We start from the raw sequence: 8952 nt of genomic DNA, 5'->3' as shown, positions 1-8952 counted from the left end.
ACAGACAAACGTAAGTCATTTTATCTCTCTAGCTCTTACTTTCCTCATCTAGGACATAGGAAAATTGGATTAGATGGGCATTACAATTTTCCCTCATCTAGAAACTTCAAAAATTATGACTAGTGTTCAATTTTCATTAAGTTCCACATCTTTGAAGAACTTGACTAATTTGAAAAAATAGGAGTTTTAGGACTTACTGTTAACATCTCATTTATTTTTATGTATTTACTTAATTATTTGTCAGAGAGAAAGAGCACGAGCAGGGGGAGGAGCAGGCAGAGGGAGAGGGAGAAGCAGGCTCCCTGCTGACAAGGAGCCCCGATGTGGGACTCAATCCCAGGACTCTGGGATCATGACCTGAGCCAAAGGCAGAGGCTTAACCAACTGAGCCACTCAGGCATCCCTCATTTATTTTTTTTAAAGATTTATTTGAGGGGCGCCTGGGTGGCTCAGTCGTTAAGCATCTGCCTTTGGCTCAGGGCGTGATCCTAGTGCTCTGGGATCGAGCCCCACATCAGGCTCCTCTGCTAGGAGCCTGCTTCTTCCTCTCCCACTCCCCTTGCTTGTGTTCCCTCTCTCGCCAGATGTCTCTCTGTCAAATAAATAAATAAAATCTTTACAAAAAAAAAAAAAAAGAAAGAAAGAAAGATTTATTTGAGAGCGAGCCCACACATCCAAGCAGGGGGAGGGGACACCCAGGCACCCCATTAAAATGTCATTTAAATGAGATGTTAAGGAGAGCCTGGGAGGTGCCTGGGGGGGCTTAGTAGGTTCAGTGTCTGCCTTTGGCTCAGGTCATGATCTTGGGGTCCTGCGATAGAGCCCCACGTTGGGCTCCCTGCTCAGTGAGGAGACTTCTCCCTCTCCCTCTGCCCCCCTACCCCCTCTTCATGCACACACACTCTCTCTCAAATAAACAAAATCTTAAAAATAAATAAATGACATTTTAATGTCATTCTAAAATATTTCTCTCAAACATTTTAGAAGAACACTTTTTGCCACCTTAAACCAACTTTAAAATATTCTGTTTTAAAAAATCAACAAGAGGGGATCTGGCTGGCTCAGTTGTGGGGCATGTGCCTCTTGATCTCTGCGTTGTAAGTTTGAGACCCATGTTGAATATAGAGATTACTTTTAAAAAATCTTTTTAAAAGTCCATAAATAATAAAAGTCAACACAGAAACCATAAAACTCAACTAGACATTAGTTAAGTTGTATTAATAAAACATTCAAAACACAAAACAGAAGACACTGTTATATTGCAACTATAACCCTATCATTTCTAGGGTCACAGATACTTTCCACAATTGCTATTTAAAGCTGTGGGAGGAATTAACTCAGTCCAAATCACTGAATCAGTCAGCATTCAATTCCCAATCTCTACCTTATTCAGACTTCTACTACATTGCTACAGAGATTTCCTCTCCCAGAAAGTGATTTCAAGTTCTGTTTTTAATATAAATACAAACTTACATACACCTTTAGCAAAGATCACTGTTTTCCATTAGAGTAAGGGACATATAGAAGCCTGTTTCTTTTTACATTATCACGGAACCTCTGAAGAAGGACTCAGAAGAAAGTGAGGGCTAAACCATAAATTGATTACAACAATCTATGTAGCAGAGAAGAAAATATAAAAAGACAACCTGGGAAAATACAGTAACTTGGATAGAACTTTGATGTTTTATCTCCAAAGATTTAAGATTTTTTCAACTGAATTGCCCCCACAGAACCTTATAATGCCAAGGAAAATGACTTTCTAAAAGTCTAAATTTCTTCAGTACAAATTAACATTGATTCTATTTTTTTTTTAAAGATTTTATTTATTTACTTGAGAAAGAGAGAAACAGAGCACGAGCAGGGAGCCTGTTGTGGGGACTCCATCCCAGGACCCTGAGATCATAACTCAAGCCAAAGTCAGATGCTTATCGGACTGAGCCACCCAGGTGCCCTTAACACTGATTTTAAAACTATGTTCTGATCAGTCTCAACCATCTAACCTTTGAATCACAGTCATCATCCGTGGAAGGGAGTACTGTGGTAGAACTCCGCCTTGAAAGCATTAACTCTCAAAAACAAGAACCTCAAAGTTTAGAGCAAAAACTCCCTGACTCAGAACCTAGTTAATGTGTACTTCCCCTGACCCAGGGATGGACTCAAGGTTTCTTTACTACTAGCTAGAAACTTGATCTGAAGAGATTTACCTATGCTCTCTGGTCCTCAGTATTCTTTTCTGCTCTATAAATGTTTTGGAATCCTTCTCTGTCTTCCAGGAAAGGGTATATACCTAAACTGCAGCAAGTACATGTGACTTAAGAGCAATCATTTTCAAATATCTCAGTGCATGACTTACGTTCAAATCAATGGCTTCATTATAATCCAGTCTTCCCAATCAGTAAAGCAAGTGATGCAAGGACCACTACTTGGCATCTTAAGTTACACAAATGATAATTAGAATAAAAATAACAGAAAATGTTTACTTAGCACTCTGTGTGCCAGGCACTGTGCCAGGCATTTTACATGTATAAGTTAAGAAGTTCTATTATCTGTTTTACAGATGAAGACAAAGGTGAAGTAACTTGCCCGGGGTCAACACACAACTGGCAAGAGGCACTGCCAGGACCCAAACCCAGTTTAAGGATTCTCACAGCCCAGGCTCTCTCAATCTATTCTACACTGCTTCTGAAAGAAACATGAAATTACAAAGGGGACGCCTGGGTGGCACAGTCGGTTAAGGCTCTGACTCTTGGTTTTGGCTCAGGTTGTGATCTCAGGGTCCTTGGGCTCCACTCTTGGACTCCATGCTCAGCGGGCAGTCCGCTTCTCTCCCTCTGCCCTCCCCACCGCCCCACTCTCGTGCTCTCTCAAATAAATAAATCTTAAAAAAAAATTACAAAGAGGACTATAACTGACATAATCATGGAGTATTACTGAAACAAACACCCCAATTTATGACAGAGGAAGCTGAGGTTCCTGGGGATAAAACTACCAGCTCTACCTTTAGCACCTGCTTAGCCACAGAACTAGGGCATTCAATCTCCTGACAACCAGTTCTAGGTGTCTCCATACCACACTACTGACAAAGTTGATCTCACAGGATTTATCATTACCCTAACCTTTCATCTGGGTGAACACTGCCTCAAAGTATGTTTAAATCACAAAACATTCACCATAACTTGTGAATTTTAGAATATTTGTAAAATTGATTTTTACAATGAAACTGAAGCATAGAAAATAATGTGTTCAAAGAAGAACACAGAACCTCCAGTAAAAAGAAATGAAAAGCAGGTCAAGACCCTCTGTTCAGTAAAATTATTCCACATTAAAGCAGAACACATTTTACTAATAGAAATCAACTCTGAAGTGACAGTTGAGCCAATGTCAACCCAAATGTTCAAATCTCATTAAATTGGATTCAATGTTCCAAATATAGGTTGCTTTCTTAAAGGACCATTATCTCAAAAGTATTTACCATTAACAATTTCCTCTTCTGTAAATCTCAATTTTAGTATGAGTAAACTGTGATACTGAAAACCAAACCAGGATAAAAGTTGACATAATAACCCATGCTTCAGAAAACAAAGAACTTGAGTCAACCTTAACATCCTGTCACTGTGTTTCTCCAGCTAGAAGACAACAAAGAGGAAGAGTACCAAACAATGATAGAAATATATAGGCTATAAAAATATGGGCTACAGATTCCTTCCTTTGCATGCTTACTGGTAAGATCATGGAAATATTCACATCTTTATATAGAAAAACACTACTCATTTCAAATTAAATTATGCTTTGCAAGTGTAGGAAATAACTAACCAGAGGTAGGACAGAATAAGCATTCCTCCCTCTTACTCTATTCTATGATTACTAAATTCTAAAAGAAACCAATGACAACTCAGCATATGCTACATCATGGGGTATGGAAAGACAGTCTGGACATCATACGCGGGAACAAAGCCTAAGTCAAAGACGTAGAACTACATCTTTGTTTTTAAAACTAATCAGTAAAACTTTTTCTATCTTTTTAATTGCCAAGTTACACCCATAGTCCACAAACCTAGTCTGGGTCTTCATCCAATCAGAAGAACTGAATCAGCATTTTAGGGCTACAGTGCTCCATTCATTTCATTCACTATCTGTAAGGGATGACAGAAGTGGATCTTTCTTGAACTATACAGGGCATGTCAGGTGTTACTAGTTTCCACCATTTGCTTTTAAAGCTAAATACGGTCAAGTTGGAATACCACAGATAAATAAAATGACTTAAAAAAAAATTAAAATCAACTTCTTCCACTCACACATCTTTACCAGAGATGGTTTTTTCAAAACAGAAAGAAAAAAAGACTTCCTGGGGAGTTTCACATTCACTTGTTCAAATTCTGGTTTAAAAAAAAAATGCATTGAGAACTCAGGCAGGGAGAAACAACTGGCACTAACAATTATAATTGCAATTCCGTATTATTCCTAGCTTGTACTTGCTGAAAGAACCTTTCAGTCTAAAGACCTAAAAAAAAATTTTTTTTCCGTGAAACAAACATAGTGTACCATTTCTATTCTGAAATGGGAGTCTCCTCTTCCCTAGATATTAAGTTCTATATAATAACACACCTTAAAAAAAAATCACTAGGAAACAATAAAGTCCCACAATTTCCAGCCACATCTATGAATGTGTCTCACTGCTCAGACTGGCGAAACAGGGCTTAAAATTATTTGTCAGTTACATTCCTTTCCAGATTAAAACAACACAAAATAGGAAATGTATAAATACTAATACCAAGCCCCAATCAACTGGCAGTAAGACTATGCAGAACATTCACAGTGTTTTACTTTTTAGAATGGCAGGTCTCGGGGCGCCTGGGTGGCACGGCGGTTAAGCGTCTGCCTTCGGCTCAGGGCGTGATCCCCGCGTTACAAGATCAAGCCCCACATCAGGCTCTTCCGCTATGAGCCTGCTTCTTTCTCTCCCACTCCCCCTGCTTGTGTTCCCTCTCTTGCTGTCTGTCTCTATCTCTGTCGAATAAATAAATAAAATCTTTAAAAAAAAAAAAAAAGAATGGCAGGTCTCTAGCATTTTTATGTTTGTACCTATTCCATCAAAAATACAAGGGCAGCTCAAAATATGATCCTACTATAGCTGCTGTTTCAAAGAGAACAAACCCAAAGAAGTCAATCTCATTACTAACAATGCAGAGGTAGACATCCATATTTAGAAGAAAGTCAGAAATCTAATTCCTGTTGCTGCCATCAAATATGCCCTTTTCCTTAATCACATCCAACAGATTTAACTAAAGCTTTTGAAACCCAACTAAAATGTACTAAAAATCGACCAACTTACTAAAACTAAAAGATCTATACAAGTTGTTTTTTTTTAATATGTGTAAAAACTTGGTGACAACCTTTGCTTTATGTTCTGTGTATTAAAACAAAGATGGACTTGACCTACAAAATGAAGATAGGGTCAACTGTAACCAAAAAACAGTATGCTTCCCCTGGTGGCCAACCTAGGAATGGAGAAGGCATGCATAGGAGAGAAAAAGCCTGGTCTCCCAGTCCTATCCTGTCACTCTTGTAAATGAGAAGTCACTACCAAAAAAGGAAGATGTGGGGGAAGGGGAAACTATCAAAAAGCCTAACACGAATTTAAAAGGAATACAAACCTGGATATTAGACTACATAAATTTAAGAGATTTAAATCAACAGACTAAAATTTAGAAGGCAAATATGGGCAAGGTCATTTATTTCCAGAGTGCCCAAAAGCTCACTCAGGGATCCCTGTGTATTTTCACTTCAAAGAACACCCAGAGTTTAGTACCTTAATAACAGCTTAAGAGCAATCTCCTTTTTCAAGGACTAGATCCTTGCAATTTTCTGCAGTCTTGTTTCCAAGGAAAAGCATGTATGCATTTATTTTCTCAAATAAACTAGTGGTATAACCTACATAGATACCCTCCAGCTCTAAAGCCCTCCAACCAGAAAGCCTGTTAAAGCCAGTTCTGCAGGATTCTCTTTTGAATTTTATTTGTGAAATAAAACCCATGTCCTTTCAAACATGTTCTATGCCAACAATCTTTAAAGAACAGTCTCATACGGAGACGGGCTAGAATCTCACGCATTAAAATCTGACGAATTCCTTTGTCTGATTAGATTTTTTTCTGGTACCACTTTAAATTTGCTTCCACGCAGAACAGCAGCAAGGAAAGTAAATGTTCCATTCTAGGGTGTAGGGATTTCTCGGAGATGGAAAGCATTCCTTAGGCTAAAGCCTCTGAAGGTTCTATTCTTTCACAACCCCTTCCTTCAAGGAAAACAAAACAAAAAAGGAAACACATGGACATTTACAAATAGGTCCTAAAATCAAACTGCCACGAGCAAGCCTCTCTTCCCCAGGCAGGCGCCCTCTGGGAAGCACACTTCTTCACTGATTTTGGGGGGTCGCTTTTCTACTCCCTCAGGCTGAGAGGGGAGTCAGAGGCGAGCAGAAGCCCGGGGGGCCGGCAGGAGGAGGGAAAGGCAAGTGCCGCGACATTTGGCAGGACAGAGACGGGTGTGTGGACGTCCCAAGTCCCGGGCGCTCGCAGCACGCTAACTCTCCGGCGCTGCCACCCCGACCCCCCGGCCGGGGCGCAGCCGGGCCCGGAATTCCGGGCCCGCGGGAGCCCCCCAGGCCAGATGCTGCCGCGCCGACGCCGCCCCCGCTCTCCGGGGGCGCAGCGGACCAGCGGCAGCGACCCGACCGGGGGCGGCTTAGGCCTCCCTCCCCGGGGTGCCGAGGCGCGCTGGCGGACCACGCTCGGGTGTGTTTCCCTCCTGGTTCTCACCCTGCTGTTCTCCCCGCGGACGGCAGGGCGAACACACACAAAAAGAAAAGTTGTCCGAGGGCCCCCGCCCCCTCGGGTCGCGGGGCCCGGGGCCGCTACTCACCGGGGTCAAAGTCGGGCACCACCGCCTGGTACTGGGGTCCGACCCGCATGCCGCCGCCACCTGCGGGGAAGCAGAGCACGGCGGTCAGCGCGGGCGGGCGGGCGCGGGGGCGACGCGGGGCGGCTGCCACCTACCGTGCTCCTCGTCGCTGGACGAGCCCGAGCTGCCTTCCTCCCAAGAGTTGCTGCTGCTGTTACCATTGGGCGCCGCCGCCGCCAAACTTTTATTCTGCCCATTATTGGGGGCGGCGGCGGCCAGGCGCGGCCAGGCGGAGGGGCGCGCAGGCGGAGGCTGGGAGGCGGAGGAAGGCAGCGAGCCGGGCGGCCGAGGCTGAGGCGGCCGAGGCGGCGGCGGCCGAGGCGGCCGCGCTGGCCGCGTTGTTCCTCCCTCTCCGCTTCCCTGAGACCTCGGGGCCCTTCTCCACCATGGCCGGCATCGGCGGGGGCCGGGGCCGGGAGAAAGTGGCGGGGCCCCGCGGCTCCTGAGGAGGGGGCGCCGGGCCGGGGGTGGGGGGAGGGAGCGCGGGCAGGCGCGGGGCCGGGCGGGCGCGGTAGAAGCCCGCGGGCGCGAGTCGGGGCTGGGGGTGGCCTGACGGGCGGAGCGCGGTGCCGCTTCAAGCCCCCAGCGCCGAGCCGAGCGCAACTTTCGCTCTCATCGCCGCCCGCACTTCACTGGCACTAACTACTCCGGGAGCCGCGAGCGGAGGCGGGAGGCGGGCCTGGGGCGAGAAGGGGGGAAGCCGCGCGCAGCCCAACCCGAAGAGGGCTGGCTCCGCCCCCCGGGCGCTCCCATTGGCTTCTGTGGGATTCAGACGGCGAGCGGTAGCGCGGTTGGCTCGGCACTCCCGTCTGTCCAAGGGACGGGGGCGGACACGCGGGGAGGGGGAGGCTCCTGGCTTCCGTTGGTCAGGTTCGGTTGACGCGTATCGCCCGCTGTACGTGGTTTGAGGTTTGCAATCTCTCTACGCCCCATGATCCATCTCTCTAGGCAATAGCGAGGAATTAGCTACCCTCCCTGCCCCCTCCCTCTGCTGCGGCCCCCTACCCCCTCACCTGCGCTCACCCCCCCGCAGCCTCTGCCCCTACAATCCACGAAGGGCCCCACTGAGAGTCTCCTTGGCTTCAAAAAGTAAAATATGCGCGACACAAGAAGAGAAATTGAATGCAAGGTCGGGACTACTTTTCCCCTCTCGCGGAGGATTACAGCCACAGTTTGAATGGGTTCTATACAAAGAGGGGAAACTAATTGGAAGAAACTAATTGCGCCCCCACCTTTCCCAAGGGATATGGAGGTTCCTCGGTGCCGGGGGTCCCCGGTGGAGGGGACGGGGTTCCCAGGTGACAGTCTCTCCCGGAGGGAAAGGAAGCAGCGTGGGTACTCGAAGGGTCTGTGGAGGTTCTGCTAATTGGGTGGGGGGAGGCTGGAAGTCGCCGCAATTGCCCGAGTTGCGGGCGCGCCCCGAGGGAGGATCCCGAGCGGCCCCTGCCCGAATGCAGAGTCCGGGCGCCGGGTATCCTACCGTCCCTGATGGCCGTTCAGTCCTCAGTGAGGGGGCCGAATTGTCCCTGCGGGAGGGAGCACTTGCAGAAATGGGCTGGGGCCAGGAAGAGTAAAGAGGAAGAAGCTATTTTCATCCCAAGCTTTTGGTAGGGGAGGAGGGTCAACTTCCTCCCAGGCAAGAGCCACTTTTCCGGATCTGCTGCCTGCCCTGCCTCCCCCAGTCCCCACCGGGCAGCGGGCGAGGGAGAGCACGACCCAGCCCGAGACATCCTCTCCTGGAGTGTGGTCACCAGCCAGCCTGGGGGCTGCTGTATCACTGGCTGGGGAGTGGGGGGAGCGTGGGACTCCCCTGGAGGTCCGCGTCAGTCCCACCTGCACCAGCCCCCACAAAACAGCGCGCTGATATAGCATAATTAGGAGGCAAGAGAAGATCTATAAATGATTTTTTTAAATTCAACGGATGGTTATTTTTCTTTTAAGTTACTTCAAACCTGAGCTTTATACGGGGACAGTTTACACCAGCTCTAGATATAA

The sequence above is a fragment of the Ursus maritimus genome, unplaced genomic scaffold (genome assembly GCF_017311325.1).
Source record: "Ursus maritimus isolate PB19 unplaced genomic scaffold, ASM1731132v1 scaffold_25, whole genome shotgun sequence".
In the NCBI taxonomy this organism is placed as follows: domain Eukaryota; kingdom Metazoa; phylum Chordata; class Mammalia; order Carnivora; family Ursidae; genus Ursus; species Ursus maritimus.
The sequence above is the reverse complement of the archived record's forward strand: the minus strand, read 5'-3'. Positions refer to the sequence as shown.